A 16,509-nucleotide genomic window follows, 5' to 3' on the forward strand; every position below is an offset into this window, starting at 1 on the left:
TTTCAGTGCCTCTTTATTGGATATGAACTGAATCTTGCCAATAAATTTACAGGAAAAGATATATCAGGTCTAGTGCAATTTGCAAGATACATAAGGGCACCAATGACACTTAGATATGGTACTTCTGGACCATAAATAACTTCATCATCTTCACATGGACAAAATGGATCCTTTTCTATGTTTAATTATCTTACAACCATTGGAGTACTTAATGGATTTGATTTATCCATATTAAAACGTTTAAGAATCTTTTATGTATAATTTGTCTGGTGAACAAAAATTCAACATTATTTTTGTTCGATTTGCAAACCCAGATAGTACTTGGTTTTTCCAAGATCCTTCATTTCGAATTCTTCCTTCAAGTATATCATAACTTCTTGAATTTTTTTATTCGTTCCAATGATGTTTAAATCATCAAAATATACAGCAATAATTACACATCCGGATGTTGTTTTCTTGATGAAAACACAAGGACATATTGGATCGTTTACATATCCATTTTTAATCAAGTGCTCACTTAGCCGATTATACCACATTCGGCCGGATTGCTTCAACCCATATAATGATCTTTGCAATTTTACAGAATAAAATTCACTGGGTTTTGAACTTTGTGTTTCAGGCATCTTAAATCCTTCAGGGAGTTTCATGTATATATCATTATCAAGTGATCCGTATAAGTAAGCTGTAACAACATCCATAAGACACATTTTCAAATTTTCAGATATTGCCAAAGTAATCAAATATCGAAACGTAATTGCATCCATAACAGGAGAATATGTTTTCTCATAATCAATTCTAGGCCTTTGAGAAAAACCTTGTGCAACAAGTTTAGCTTTATATCTTACTGTTTCATTTTTCTCATTTCGCTTTCAAATAAAAACTCATTTGTATTCAACAGGTTTTACACCTTCAGGTGTGAGGACTATAGGTCCAAAAACATTACGTTTATTTAGCGAATCCAATTCAACCTGGATGACATCTTTTCATTTGGCCCAATCATGACGAGTTTTACATTCACCAAAAGATTTTGGTTCATGATCCTCATTTTCATTTATGATGTCATAGCCACATTATAAGAAAATATCTCATCAATATTTTCTATATCTTTTCGGTTCCATATTTTTCTAGTATTAATATAATTGATAGAGATTTCACGATTCTCGTCAGTTTGTGGTTCTGACAGAACATTTTCATCATCAGGTGTTTCTTCTGGAACACCATTTTCTATTTTATGATCATCGTGTTTCTCTATGCCTTTTATTTTCCGGAGATTTTTATCCTTGGAACCGACTAGCCTTCCACGATCAAGCGTTTTATGACATCATGAGTGTCTTCAATTTGTTTTTTTGGAATTTAAATTCGAGCAGGGGCATTTACAGCATGTATATATGATTTTGTTACCCCTTTTGTGTCTGCAAATGCATCTGGCATTTGATTTGCAATTCTTTGCAAGTGCACAATTTTCTTTATATTTTTCTCACATTGTTTGGTTCTTGGATCCAAATGTAACAATGATGGTACATACCATGTGATTTTTTTTTCGATGTGTTTCTTTTCTCCCCCTAACATTGGAAAGATTTATTCATTAAAATGGCAATCAGCAAAATGTGTTGTAAACACATCGCCTGTCCGAGGCTCAAAATATCGAATGATTGATGGGCTATCATAACCGATATAAATACCGATTTTTCTTTGAGGACCCATTTTTTATCGTTGAGGTGGTGCAATAGGCACATACACCATACATCCAAAAATTCTCAGATGAGAAATATTTGGTTCTTTACCAAATGCAAGCTGCAATTGGAAGAATTTATGATATGCACTTGGTCTGATGCGAATTAATGTCATAGCATGTAAAATTGCATGTCCCCATATAGAAATAGGGAGTTTTGTTCTCATAATCATTGGTCTAACAATCATTTTTAGACGTTTACTCAATGATTCAGCTAATCCATTCTGTGTATGAACATGAGCAACAGGATGTTCAACAGTAATTTCCATTGATATACAATAGTCATTGAAAGTTTGAGAAGTAAATTCTCCAGCATTATCAAGTCTTATTTTCTTGATTGTATAATCGAGAAATTGATTCTGCAATTTTATTATTTGAGTCATTAATCTTGCAAATGTCACATTCCGAGTTGACAATAAGCATATATGTGACCATCTTCTAGAGACATCGATCAATACCATAAAATATCGAAATGGTCCACATGGTGGATGAATTGGCCCACAAATATCACCCTGAATACGTTCAAGAAATATGGGTGATTCTGTTTGGATTTTAGCTGGCGATGGTCTTATAATAAGTTTTTCAAGAGAACATGTTTTACATTAAAACTTATTATTCTGAAAGATCTTCTGGTCTTTCAATGGATGACCATGTGTATTTTCAATAATTCTTCGCATCATTATTGAACCAGGATGTCTCAATCGATCATGTCAATTGGTTAATATTGAAGAACTATTAACCACCATATTTGATTCGATTGGCCTTATATGTGTATAATGCAATCCAGTAGGGAGCATTGATAATTTTTCAACCACATATTTTTTTCCTGATTTTATATGATAAGACACATATATTTCTGATTTTCATCAGTTATCGTCTCAGTATCATACCCATGAGAATATATGTCATTAAAACTCAACAAATTTCTTTTTGATCCTGGTGAATATAAAATATCATTTATCAAAAATTTTGTACCATTAGGTAACAAAAAATGTGTTTTTCCACAACCTTCAATCAAGTCTACATGATCTGATATTGTATTCACCATTGTTTTTGTTGGTTTTAATTTTAAGAAATATCTTTTATCTCGAAGAATAGTGTGCGTTGTACCACTATCCGGTATGCAAACTTCCATGGTATTGTTTTCTTGTTTAGATTTGCTCATACCGTTTTCCATTTTGAACTTCAAAAGAAATTATGCAATTAATAAAGAAAATCAAGGATAATATATATGCAAAATATAGCATGTTTCATAAGAATGCATAAAAAATATAGCATGTTACATCCAGTCTCACCAATATATTAATCAATATTTTCGAAATCATTTGAAAAATCGGCAGCATTGAAATAAGTTGAACCACTTAAATGGTTACTGTTTTAAAAAAAAATTGTCTTTTTTTTTCCATTTATCGATACTTTAAAGAGCTTACATAAGTGCTCAGGGGTACGTGATCAATGTCTTGGAGTGCCACATTTATAACAAACACTCTCATATCTTTTTGAGTGATTTTTATTTTCACTCATATTTTCATGCTGCCTTTTTGGGTGGTTCGCGACGTTCTTTTGAGATTAGTTATTGAAGTAACTATCTCGATTATTTTCATATCCATGGTCGTAACTACGACCGCGATCATTTCTACATCCACGTTCATGACCAAATCCTCGACCTCGACCAAAATCTAGTTTATGCCTTTGATTTTGATTTTGATTTTTACTTACGACATTTGCTTCTGGAAATGCCGTAGATACATTGGGTCGGGATTGATGATTTCTCATTAACAATTCTTTGTTCTTTTCTAGTGAAATCGAGAGCAACGAATTTAAGCTTTGCCAAATTTGACATGGTGGTACTAGAAAAATAACAATGCATTTTATAAGTTAATTTCCATTAATATGACAATACAAAATAATGAATAAACGACGAGTACAAGTATGTTTAAAAATAGATGAAAAGTGTGTGGTGGATAATCGCCGGTGAGTACAAGACTCGTGAGCATGATGATCATAATCGTTATGAAAAATAGCCTTAGAAATGTCATCATTTTCATCTTCGAAAAAATCGAGGAGAAAATATTTTGAGAGAAAGAGTGAATTTTGGTGTGATTGAAAATGAGTTTGAGTGAACATATTTATAGGACAAAAACCAGTCGTTTTGTTACCGTTTGTGACCCTTGGGGGTAAGGAAAAAATCGAGTATGTGTTGAATAAAAATTCGTGATAATCATGTGATGCATATAATGATAATCATAATTAAATAATTATGTATATCATATCACATTATTATAAGTTCGGTGTCATAGACATCCTTTTATATAATAATATGAGATTATACGAATATGATTAGTTTATAATATACAATAATATCATATCACGTTATTATAAGATCAGTGTCATAGACAACCTTTTATATAATAACATGAAATTATATATTAATACAGTTAGTATACATAATAAATATATATTATATCACGTTATTATAAGGTCAGTGTCATAGACAATCTTTTATATAATAACATAAAATTATATATTAATACAATTAGTATACATAATAAATATATATCATATCACATTATTATAAGGTCAGTGTCATAGACAGTCTTTTATATAATAACATGAAATTATATATTAATACAATTAGTATACATAATAAATACATATCATATCACGTTATTATAAGGTCAGTGTCATAGACAGCCTTTTATATAATAACATGAAATTATATATTAATATAGTTAGTATATATAATAATAAATATATATCATATCACGTTATTATAAGGTCGGTGTCATAGACAGCCTTTTATATAATAACATGAAATTATATATTAATATATATACATAAAAAATATATAAACAAAATAAAATAAATATACTTACTTGTTGAATATTTTTGTCTTCTCTTTATATTTTGGAGCGTCGAAAATTATAGAGAACCTTCGAGCGATCGTGCTGATAACGTGTTGTGAAAAAGTAAAAATTTATGGTAAAAAATAAAAACTCCAAAACTCAAAATATATCAAACTCTACACTTTATAATTTTTTTTTCTCAACTCAATTGTGTTTTTTTACACAAATGGAGAGACCTATTTATAGATCTCATTTGGAGATTAGTCCAAATATTAATATATCATAATCTACATCATCACACACTAATTTTTCACATTTTACAACTCAATATTCAACATTCAACATTCAACTTTAAATAATAATAATAATAATAATAATAATAATAATAATAATAACAACAACATATTTTCAACAGATATCATATTTTTTCCCCTCAATTCTTTACTTGTATTTGTATACATGGACCACCCTGGGATGTTAAGCCACATCGAGCTAGAAAAATTAATCATAAATTTTTTTTGTCATACATCAACTATATAACTTTGAAAACTACCCACCTCAATTATTTGAAAAATAATATAGGATATTTATTATCTTTTATACTACTAGCTAGTATGAATATGTGCGACTATTATAGTAATTTACTCAATGAATATTGTTCTCTCGTAATCTTGGGTAATCAAATATAATGGAAATAATTTTTATTCTTGAAACTTTGTATTAATTTAATTGGTAAAAAAATAGTAAAAAATTTTATTGTGGTGATTCTCGCAGGTCCTTTGCTTTTTATTTTTTAGCGTTACAAAAATGGGAAAAACAAAAGGAAGAAATATATTCCTCAAAATTAGTCCTTAAATGAAATTACAAAACTCACACACACATATACATACATATATATACACACATATACATACATATATATATACATACATACATATATATATATTGATAGGTTACACCTGAAAATTCAACTGGGCCTGAGCCCAATCATTAAGGTCCACTCCGATTATTTTTAAGGCCCAAGCTTATTTAAATATTATATATATTTAATTCAAGCATGCCCTGAATTCTACAAAAGCCCATAAGAGGCTCAAGCCCATAAAGCTCTCCAAATATCTATAAATAGCTCAAGTCACCTCATTATTAAGGTACACTCTTTCTTTAGCACTATATTGCTCTACTCTTGATTATTATTCCTTGAGTAATAACTGACTTGAGCGTCGGAGTGCCTTCGTCGGGAACCCTCCCGGCTCCTCTGATTTTGTTTTGTGACGTAGGAACAACTCACTGAAGATCTCCACCGGGAACATACCAGGACTTACTGATACTCCGAACTTTGCGGAAGCATCGTGTCCCATATAAGTGATTTTTGGCTACATCAGCTTGGCGCCGTCTGTGGGAAACCGTTCACTACGTCATTGAGAACACATATTACTTCAAAAATGTCTCAAGAAAATATTAACAATGGAAACGCACCGCCGAGTATTACTCTCACCCGTGAAGACTTGACTGATCTAATGGAAAACACAGCAGCACTCGCAGCAAAAGATGCAGTTGCTCAGTACCTAGAAACCCGCAAGCGCAAAAGCAGCAAGAAAAAGGCTCAGACTGAAGGCTCGTCATCTCTTGACCCTAATAACGGAGACTCAAATAAAGATAAATCTAAAGTGAATGATAAAGATCAAGGGGGGACCAAGAAAAACACTACTCAGAAAGACGGTGAAGCAAGTGTTCACACAGTTCATGACATTTCTGGCGAAAACAAGATCACTAATCCAGCTCGGAAGGATGGATCTCGCACACATGTAACTGGAGAGAATATGTCCGCAATTTTGCCGTCACGCCGAAGCCCTTTTACTGATGACATATTATCTGAAGCATTACCAAAGGGAGTCAAAATCCCCAGCTTACCTGAGTTCGATGGAACAAGTGACCCCCAAGACCATATTGACAAATTCTACGCGAAAGCGGATTTGTATGATATCACAGATGCTGCATACTGTAAAATTTTCCGAACAACATTATCAGGAAGAGCGCTCACATGGTTCAACAAGTTACCCTCTGGATCTATTGCCAATTTGGAGCAACTTACTGACTGCTTCATCCAACAATTCTCAATTAACAAAAAATACCCAAAAACAGCAGCATATTTGTTCACAGTCATTCAGAAAGAAGGAGAATGTTTGAGGGACTATGTTCGACGATTTACTCATGCGGTGCACGAATCTTACACGTGAACCATGATTTGTTAGCAGGAATAATGCAGCAAAACTTGCGTCCGGAAGTTCAAGGAATCAATAGCGGGAAGGCCGCCCAAAAACCTAGAGGAATTACTGGAAAGAGCTGAGAAATACATTCGGATTGAAGAATCTATTGAACCACATTACCTGAATAAGAGAAAGAGAGAAGAAGATAAACCAGATATTAGAAAGCGAGACGAGAAGCGAACAGCACAGAGCCCCCGTCTCCAGAATACACCCCTCAATGCACGTCTGACCGATATACTGGTAGTGGCTGAAAAACAAGGATTGTTGCGTCCCCCTCGCCCAATGCAGAATAACCCAAAGCGCCTACGTTCGGAAAAGTATTGTCATTTTCATAAAGATAAAGGCCATACTACAGAAGATTGCTTCAGTTTGCGAGCAGAAATTGAAAAACTCATAAAGCGCGGACATTTGGGAAATTTCGTGGACAAGTCCCGCGGTGAAAAACGAGATGACAGGCGTAGGGACGAACAACCAAAACATGACTATCAAAAGCGCCATGACGAAACTGGGAAACAGCATGAACGAGCGGATGAAAATTTACCCTCGGGAGGGATAATCGCCGTAATCACTGGGGGGCCTGCTTGTGGCGACTCGAACAATGCAAGAAAAGCTCTTCTGCGAGCAGCAAAAGGAACCAACAATTTATCCAGCCCCACATCCTTGTCAATATGTGAAGTTGAAACCATCCAAGATGGATTATCATTCAGTGACAAAGATCTGGAAAACCCTCGGGGTACCCATAATGATGCTTTAATCATCTCAGCCACAATCTCCAATTTTTGGGTAAAGAAAATTCTAGTGGACTCAGGAAGTTCGGCCGACATAATTTTTCATAATGCATTCGTAAAGTTGGGTATTAGTAATGCACAGTTAACTTCAGTCAACACTCCACTAGTCGGATTTTCCGGAGAAATAGTTGAAGCTTTGGGAGAGGTAACGCTTCCTCTATCCTTGGGTTCTTACCCCAAGCGGTCTACTAGGATGGTGAAATTCCTTGTGGTAAAAGCTTCATCTGCGTACAATGTGATATTGGGACGACCAAGTCTCAATATATTCAAAGCCATCGGATCGACATATCATATGAAGCTGAAGTTTCCGACTCCAGGAGGAGTAGGAGAAGCCCTTGGTGATCATCGTCTAGCTAGAGAGTGTCATGTAGTGACTCTGCGGGGTTCGTCAGAAAATCGGAAAAGACAAGTCTCTAGTGAGGAAAAACCACCAAAACCCGGAAAGCTTTTGCGTGAAAATGGAATTCATTTGGTGGATGAAGAAGCTAAGAGCAAAGAGAGAATAACAGCAACTGAAACTCTGAAACATGTGGCAATCATTCCAACTGATCCCAAGAAAACCCTAAAGATCGGGACCGAATTACCTCCTGAGCTGGAAGAGAGGTTGAAAAATTTTCTTGGTCGCAATCTGGACGTGTTTTCTTGGGGTGATGAGCATCTGCCAGGAATAACTCATGATTATGCGCTTCATCACCTCCGTGTTGATCCGAAAATAAGACCGGTGAAGCAAAAGAAAAGAGCATTTGGTCCAGAGAAAAATCGGCATATAGCCGCGGAAGTGGAGAAACTCTTAGCGGCAAAGTACATCAGGCCAGTTTCATACCCAGATTGGCTTGCAAATGTGGTTTTAGTACCAAAACCTGGAGGAAAGTGGCGTTTGTGTATAGATTTCACTGATCTCAACAAAGCATGCCCCAAAGATCCGTTTCCACTCCCTCGAATTGACTTGTTAGTCGATTCGACAGCAGGATGCGAGCTGCTCACTTTTCTTGATGCATATCAAGGATACAATCAGATCGGCCTAGCGCCAGAAGACCAGGAAAAAGCAAGTTTCATCACTGATCGAGGAATTTATTGTTATGATGTAATGCCGTTTGGTTTGAAAAATGCTGGAGCTACCTATCAGCGTTTGGTAAATACCATGTTCGAACAATTGATCGGGCGTAACATGGAAGTTTATATAGATGACATGCTCGTCAAAAGTATTCAAGCATCTAATCATTTGGAAGATCTTGAGGAATGTTTCAGTATACTCAGAAAATACAGGATGAAACTTAATCCGGATAAATGCACTTTTGGTGTACGAGGAGGCAAATTTCTCGGTTATATGGTGTCAGAACGAGGAATAGAGGCCAACCCTGAAAAAATCAAAGCTATTTTAAACATGAATCCTCCAAAGAGTGTAAAAGGCATCCAAGAATTGACAGGACGTTTGGCCGCCCTCAACCGATTTATCTCAAGATCTGCAGACAAGGGTTTACCATTTTTCAAAATGTTGAGGAGTGGGAAAAGTTTTCAATGGACAGAAAAGTGTCAGCAAGCATTTGACGAGTTGAAAGTGCATCTGACCTCTCCGCCGTTGTTGGTGAAACCAAACTAAGGTGACACCCTGTTAATTTATCTGGCAATATCTGCGGAGGCGGTAAGTGCAGTATTGGTCTCTGAAGTAGGACGTGAGCACAAACCAGTTTATTATATCAGTCAAACTTTACACGGAGCAGAATTAAGATATACAAAGATCGAGAAACTGGCACTGGCTTTGGTAATTGCAGCGAGAAAATTACGTCCTTACTTTCACTCTCATCCAATAATTGTACTCACCAATCATCCTCTCAAACAAATTATCTCGAGTCCTGAAGCATCAGGAAGAATGGTTAAGTGGGCTGTTGAACTGAGCCAATATGGAATTGAATATTGCCCGCGTCCAGCGATTAAAGCACAAATTCTGGCTGATTTTCTAGTAGAAATGACAGTAACTCAAGAAGAGAGCTCCACCCAAACATGGATGGTTTATGTCGACGGCTCATCAACCTCCACAGGAAGCGGTGCAGGTATAGTTGTGGAGAGCCCACAGGGAGATAAATTTCAATATGCCGTCAAATTTCTATTCCCTGCAACGAATAATGAGGCAGAATATGAAGCTTTCATAATGGGAATTAAATTGGCCCTGTCGGCCGAAGCGAAAAGAATGACGATACACAGTGACTCCCAACTTATCGTCAGTCAGATTAATGGAAATTATGAAGAGAAGGAAGATAAAATGTTTGAATACCTCACTCAAGTAAACGAGCTTCTCTCGCGTTTAGACAGCTATGATATAAAGCAGATACCTAGAGGGGAAAATGAGTCAGCAGACCGCCTGGCCAAGTTAGCAAGCTCCTTGGCCAACATTGATAATAGGAATATTACATTCCTAACGTATGGCAAGGAAGAAACTAATGGAAGTGATGTTACAATCTTCTGTGCTGACAGCAAAGAGCCTAGTTGGAAAGATGAAATAATCGATTATTTAAAGCAAGAGAAACTACCTGCTAACCAAGTCGAAGCTCGAAAACTTAGAGTGAGAGCTGCTCGGTTCACAATCATTGACGGAGAACTGTACAAAAGAGGTTTCTCTTCACCTTACCTAAAGTGTCTAACGCCAGCTAAGGGAAACTATGTGCTCCGTGAAATTCATGAAGAAATATGTGGAAATCATTTAGTTGGCAAAGCTCTCGCGGGGAAAGCATTGCGCCAAGGGTACTTTTGGCCAACGATGAAGCAAGACGCTATGGAGTTAGCAAAACATTGTCATGCATGTCAAGAGCATGCTAACTTCCATCACCAGCCGGCTACAACCTTACAGCCCCTGGAAAGTCCTCTACCTTTTGCTCAATGGGGAATGGATTTGGTAGGTCCTTTTCCTCCTGCTACCGGACAAAGAAAATTTCTGATAGTAGCTGTGGATTATTTCACCAAATGGGTCGAAGCTGAACCATTGGCCAAAATATCCGAGAGAGATGTAATCAATTTCTTATGGAAGAATATAATATGCAGATTTGGCATTCCTCAAACCTTGGTTTCAGATAATGGAACTCAATTCTCTGGAGCGAAGATAAAAGACTGGTGCAGAGGACTCTCTATCAGGCAGTTCTTCACTTCTGTAGGGAATCCTCAAGCAAATGGGCAAACCGAGGTCACCAACCGGACCATTCTACAGCACCTCAAAACACGCCTAGGCAATGCCAAAGGAAAATGGGTGGATGAGTTGCCAAGTGTTCTATGGGCATATCGAACCACTCCACGCTCTTCAACTGGAGAATCTCCTTTCAACTTGGCCTACGGAGCGGAAGCTGTGGCTCCTGCCGAAATCGGAGAGCAATCATGGCGAGTGAAACAGTACACTTCATCTGGGAATGACCAAGCCCTCCGAATTTCATTGGACTTGGTGGATGAACTGAGAGATGAAACTTCAACACGAGCCGAGAGATATCGAGCTTGTATGACTAAAGCATACAATGACAGAGTCAAACCAAGATCTTTCCAAGTAGGAGATCTTGTATTGAGAAAATCTGACATCTTGAAGTCTGTGGGCAAGCTGGATCCGAAATGGGAAGGCCCCTATAAAGTAATTGAGATTGTGAAGATGGGAACATACCGCCTCCAACATTCAGATGGGAGAATACTTCCCAGGCCTTGGAACGTGGCCAACTTGAAGAAGTTTTATGCATAAACTGCAACTCTCGTCAATAATAGGCTAAATTTATCTTTTTTAGCATATTTTCCTTATGTTTTCATATTACAATTTTGTGATACATTGTTCAACTAATTTGATTATTGTTTTTATATAAACAGATTACTTTGTCGAAAGCATATCATATCTCCTCTCCTATACTAACGCTTACTTACGACATAAACGTCATAGACCCTAGCAATCATAAAAAATTCCCAACAATAAGAGGCTTGGCCAGCCCCTTGGGACATTTGAACTTATGACGCTGTAAGATGTTAGGACGACATAATAACATTATAAGTCCCGGGATACCTCACCACGCACCAAGTGGGTTTAGGAATTCCCCATGAGACAAAATCTTGGGAGATTGATCCCCTCCCAAGTACTCCATTGTTAAAGCGATAGTATTTTATTCATCAAACAAGTATGCAATAGCAACTTCAAAATGCAAAAGAGATATGATAATCGACAAATACTTACTTACTCAAAAAGAACAAAAAAAAAAAGTCTATGACTTTGACTCTCTCACAAAAAAAAATTTTTTGCCCAAAAGTGGCAAGAAATAATAAAGCTAAACTGTTCCACGGCTCCAAAGAGTAGTCTCCATATAGCTCCGACACACACCGTCATTATTGGTTGTATAAGCTAAAAATTCGAACGCAAAGCTTCGATCATCTCCTCATCACCTAGACCTCCCAGTAAATCTCCTAAGGGAGGATCCGAGTCATCGTCAACTCGGGCAATACTAGGCTCCGAAATTTGGGGGTGAATCATCATAATAATTTCCTCTGGAACTAGTTGAGTTTTCCGTAGTTCTTTGCGGCAATCCACTACAACTTCATTATGAATAACGATCGCCCGCTGAATCACTTCATCTCTAAAAGCTGTGGACTCTCGGTAGCATTCAATTGCTTTTTCTCCGGTACTTCGCAAGAGATTCTTGCCTATTGACGAATTGAGAAAAGTCTCACCGGTCTCCGATTCATGGGAATATTTTCCCCTAAGTAGCTCCATATCCTTGCACATGGCATCATACTTTTTGGATTTCTCTTCAAGCTCCTTTTGTGACGTGAGAAAGTCATCTCGGGCCTTAGCACCCTCCTCACCGAGTCTTTTACACTCACCCCTTAATGACGCCAGCTCGTCATCAAATTTTTTCCCGGAATTTCGAGACCTCTCTTCTCGGAATTGAAAAGTATGGGCAAGCGATAAAATCTGCAAACACCCATAAATAAAGAATACTATTTACTACATAAAAATCATAAAAAATAACAAACATATAATAATATACCTGGAAGGCAGACGAGGCAAGAGACCGAGTTAATACTTCGGTAGGCTGAGGCAGCAGATGCAACCTGTCATGATCTCCAATTAGATTAGCTCCGATTCTCCAACCAATCTCTGGATCCTTCAAATCCCAAAAAGAACCAGCATTATTCTTATGATTCACACCCTCCAAGAACAAGTGACAACCCTCACGAGTATCGGGAGGAACTGTTCGTTCATCATCACGTCTTTTTTTTGGATTTATTCTACCATTAGCATTCTCCCTAGTACGGGTATCACGGTCAGCATCATTTCTTCTACCACCATTCCTTCGGTCACGAGTGTCAGTATTTTTAGATGGAGGACCAGAACAATTGACACGGTCGGATGGCCCGGGAGAATTCCTCCTCCTTGGAATCCCTTGGGAATTGTGATTACCTCGATCCATTGGTGACTCTTTTCTCGATGTCTTTGACGGAGTTTTCTCGTTTTTCTCTATGCAAGCGCGAACCTCCGCCAAACTTAATTTGTCACCTACAAACAAACACAAAGAGAAGAGTGACAATGATCAGTAAATAAATTTAATAAATTTTAAATTAACACGAGTAGAAGAATCCAAAGAAGACGCAAAATACAGTCATCAAAATTCAATTTGAACAAAGTATTACCGGCAGGAATCAAACTTTTGGGTCAACCAACTCCTGGAAGAGGCCTAAGGAACGACATTCAAGTTGCAATTCACGGTGGATTTTGCTAAAAATAATTTTCCTATGGCCCGGACTCCAAACTATGGGAACCTCCCAACCATAATCCCATACATAAACAAAATTTTTTTTCCAATCATTTTTTGGAGATGGACAACGAGATAAAAACTTACAATATCCCCGAGGTAGAAAATAAGTATAGGAACCCGGCATGGTGCGACGCACCGAGAAAAGCGCATAGAATAAGTCTATAGTCGGGGACATTTTAATTTCACTCACTCTACGTAGGAAACACGTAAAGAGAAGAATCGCACTTGGTGTTAATTGACTTAAACTCACCCCGAGACTATCTACAATTTCTATCAAAAGGGCATGAGGAGGGAGCGAGAAACCAAAATTAAAGTACTCCAGATATACAGTAAAATATCCCGGAGGCGGTTCATGGCAAGGATCTCCATTTTTGGGAATTTTAAGGATATTTCTAGAGGATAAGTCAAAATTTTTACTTGGACTTAAAATCTCCGACTCGTCCAACAGACGCTCGCTCACTCCTCCCGAAGACTCTTCAGAACCACTATTATTGCAAGAATTCGGGTTACTATCAATTTTTAAACAAGGTGATCTCCTCATATCACGAGATACCACCGTTTTCAAATCACTCAAAGAAAATAGGCATTCGTCAATTTCACTATCATCGCCAGACTCCGCTGGCGAAGGAGAATAAGTATCTCGGTTAGCAACCAATACCGAAAATATTTTACCTCGTGAAGGGCACCCTGCAACGATTTTTTTTTAAAAAAAAAAAAAAAAACACGTATAAAAAACAAATTTTACCAAAAAGTAATAACACATAAGTTAATTAGAAATAATAAAGCAAATAATAGCATCAAATACGTGGTAATTGATTATATATGTTTATTAATATGATTCGTGTATATATATGTATATATTTGTCCATCCCATCATCGTCCGGGTTATCGTCGTCAACATCGTCCACAACCGCCGACCAGCCTTCATCGGCCGACCGCCGCGCAGCCACCACCTTCTCCGGCGAGTTCCCGCCACTGCACAGCCGGTCTCTATCTCCGACGAGCAATCACCCTCTCTCCGTCAAGGCCAGATTTGGATAGCTTTGAAGCTACACCATGGCTGGCAATCGACGTGAGTCCATCGTCGGATCAGCACCATCTTTTCCATCATGTTTGCGTCCACGCCGCTTCTTCGAAGTTCATATATATATGTATATACTCTGTCAAAAAATCATATATATAAATGATATGGATGATATTTTTACATTAATAATTATAATTATTTAAACCGTTTACTTTCCATGTTTTCAGAGTATTTGGGCTGTTCCAGTTTAATTGGGCCTTTCAGTCCTTAATTTGCCGACCCAATTATAAGGGCGTTCAATAATGCGTCGCTTTTCGAATAATAATTCAAAAATATGCATATATATTTGATATATTAAAATAAAATTAAGAATTAGCGGTACAATTTTTCATAGAGAAGAAAAGAAAAAATAGATGTGCCTTTGAGTTGTTGAAATATGCATTCACGCACATTCTCCGAGGACAAGTTTTATCCCCCAAATGTGTTTTTAGTTACTTTCAAGCATCCCAAGGGGTCCAAAAATATTATATTTTTATCATTGCATTTGAATGGGGAAAATTGCACCTACCGAACTCTAGGTTTTTAAATTTTATTCACTTTTCTCTTAGCAGGGAGTTTTACTATAAGGTTATTTTATTTTATTTTTATTTTTATAGATTTTGTATGGGCTTGCTCTTTACTCAATTTGAATAAGAGGATTCAATTTAGAGGCAGTGACTTGATATAGGAAGTCTTTGAAAAATGTATTTGAAATGACACATATTTTGGTGCATTTCAAATCCATTTCAATTACTATTACATTTAAGTAAACTAAAAAAAACAGCCAATTGTATGTAATATGTATAATTAACCAATAGTCAGTAATATAATTATATTTTGCATAGGAGTGGTTCTTTTGGTCAATTATATCACTGATCTATAGCTGTGAGACAAAACACTCGGTTCATACATATAATTGAAAGTAATATTTTTCCATAAAAGTTATATTTTTCACTCAGATCAACACATAATACACAATGTATTTTTTGCGGAAAAAAAATATTTTGAACATAAAAAGTAATATTTGAAAGAGACATACTTTTCGCTCAAATAAGCATGTGCTGCATAATATTTTTTTAAAATATAACTAAAAAAATGATGACGTTGGAGTGAACAATTAATACTTTGGACATAAACAGTTCATGGATCGGGTCCGAAATATATCTCAAAAATTGACTCATAATACTGTTTCACATGATTTTGTATGTCTGCTTAGTTGGTGTAAATATTTTGTTTGTAAAATACTCTCACTCGTTTTATTTATTATTTCTTATTTATTCAACATGATTTATTTAAATAGTAGAATATAATTTAATTTATTTTAAAACGAGGTTTATAAGTTCGATGAATTCGATATACTTTTTTTTAATAAACAAGATGTTTTATATCATACCAAATCATGAATAACGGTATAAAGTGAGAAAGTAGGATTTGGAGAGACTCATCCTAGAAAATCAGACATAAAAATAACTTTTTTTAATAAAAGTATGAAAAAATAGTTTCGCTGATCAATTTACCAAAAAACAAAGTTAGAGAATGAATCCAATACGTGAATTAAGTTTGACTATCGCAAGTCGCAACCGCCTTCTCGATGGATTCACCTTATCACACAGAATATGTTCCATCTCCTAATTATCTTTATTTTTTGATATGTGAATAATATGTGATTAGTCTTATGGTTAACTTAATTAATGTTACATTTTTCGTTAAAAAAATATGGGTGTTCATCACAAGTTTATAAATAGCCTTTATCATGTTTGTATGCCAATTGCCATGGCATACGTAATGAATATAGATTCATGCATTTTTTTATCTTAAATTTTGAAAGGTCATTTAATTTCTCACTTTAATTCTTTGTCGGACAAATCTTCAATAATTGGAGTTACACCGGTCATAAATTTAATTTAATGGTTTGGTACTTTAATTTGGTTCGTGTGATAATGTATATGATATATATTGAAATATAAAGATAATATAAGTATTTTTTAATTTTAATAATTATTATAAAACTTGAGCAAAGTGTAAGATGATACAAAATGAAT

At 36.0% G+C, this 16,509-nt stretch overlaps 1 long non-coding RNA gene across 1 annotated transcript; it reads right to left on the bottom strand.

Annotated features, from left to right (window-relative positions):
- Window positions 1–5,591: 5,591 nt before the first annotated feature.
- Window positions 5,592–6,424, bottom strand: LOC140865838 (uncharacterized). The gene is made up of 3 exons (XR_012144734.1): window positions 6,287–6,424; window positions 6,074–6,210; window positions 5,592–5,988 (listed from the first exon to the last, which is right to left on the bottom strand). It is a non-coding gene; the product is annotated as an uncharacterized lncRNA (long non-coding RNA).
- Between the last annotated feature and the right edge of the window lie 10,085 nt (window positions 6,425–16,509).

Source organism: Henckelia pumila, chromosome 1 (genome assembly GCF_033568475.1).
Source record: "Henckelia pumila isolate YLH828 chromosome 1, ASM3356847v2, whole genome shotgun sequence".
In the NCBI taxonomy this organism is placed as follows: Eukaryota; Viridiplantae; Streptophyta; class Magnoliopsida; order Lamiales; family Gesneriaceae; genus Henckelia; species Henckelia pumila.